This window comes from Babylonia areolata, chromosome 21 (genome assembly GCF_041734735.1).
Source record: "Babylonia areolata isolate BAREFJ2019XMU chromosome 21, ASM4173473v1, whole genome shotgun sequence".
Lineage (NCBI taxonomy): Eukaryota > Metazoa > Mollusca > Gastropoda > Neogastropoda > Buccinidae > Babylonia > Babylonia areolata.
In genome coordinates, this window is record NC_134896.1 from 9079645 (window position 1) to 9080941 (window position 1297).

The following is a 1297-nucleotide window of genomic DNA, read 5'->3' on the forward strand; positions in this document are numbered from 1 at the left end:
TAAAAATACTACTACTACTACTAATAATAATAATAGACAGAGGGTTTATTTCAACTACAGGGGTTCTTGACTGGCCACTAATGTCCCCGAGGATAGTTCAAGGCTAGCATAGAAAGGTAAAATCCAGCAGGGGGCTGTTTAAAGCCGTTACACCGGGCAAAAAATCTGTGGCATCTTTTCCACAGAGACAGACCAGGAAGCCTAACCGAGACAGGTCGGCTGGTGATAATGATTATGATGATGATGGTGGTTGTGATGGTATGGATACTTACATAGCGCCTGTCCTTGGTCGGAGACCAAGTTCTAAGTGCTTTACAAACCAATCATTTGCACAACAGGCTGCCCACCTGGGTAAAGCCCCCTGGGAGTTACCATCATGTGCTCATCATTCAGTTCCTGTCTGATTCGTGCACACATGTCGCACACAAACACACACGCGCGCGCGCAATCTGGCACTGATGATTGGTGAAGATCAAGGAGCAACTGACTTACTGTCAAAAGTCCTTGCACTCAGCCACACGATGCACTGGCTGATTCCAGCGGCCAGTTTCACCCCTACCGTTATGCAAATGAGCCTCGTTTTTTGGCGAACACTCTAGGTTTCGCCACTCTACCCGGAGGGCGTGCTAGCTGAACGGATTAGTCTGTACAGTGAAACCTGTCTTTGTTACCAGGCATTGTGATCGGCACTTTTTTCTGTTGATCTTTTGCAGAGATCGGTGTTGTGACCTGGCGGTTTGAATTTACGTTTTCTTTATCAAAAAGACAGGACGAAAATAAAGAAGGAAGAAGGAGTAAAACAAGAAAATATTGAATGCCATAATCGTATTCAAGATTAAAGCGAATGAAGGGATGGATTGACAGACAGACAGAAAAAAGACAGATAAGATGGAAACGGGGAGAGACAAAAGAAAAAGAAAGGACACAGGAAAGTGTTTCAAGAAGCAGTGTAAGTCCTTAATTACACGCAATACACAGACGAAAAAGAAAGAAAGAAGACGGGAAGGGATGAAGTAAAGAATGAATCTAATCAAATCATGTTGCTTGTCTCCCAACTGACGGCAGCTGGACCAGTTCAGAGCAGGATACCCATCAGTTCGTAATACCAGTCACAGTTTCAGTTTCAGTAGCTCAAGGAGGCGTCACTGCGTTCGGACAAATCCATATACGCTACACCACATCTGCCAAGCAGATGCCTGACCAGCAGCGTAACCCAACGCGCTTAGTCAGGCCTTGAGACCAGTCACAGAGAACACATAGTCATAGTAGTTTGTGGGCTGCAACTCCCACGTTCACT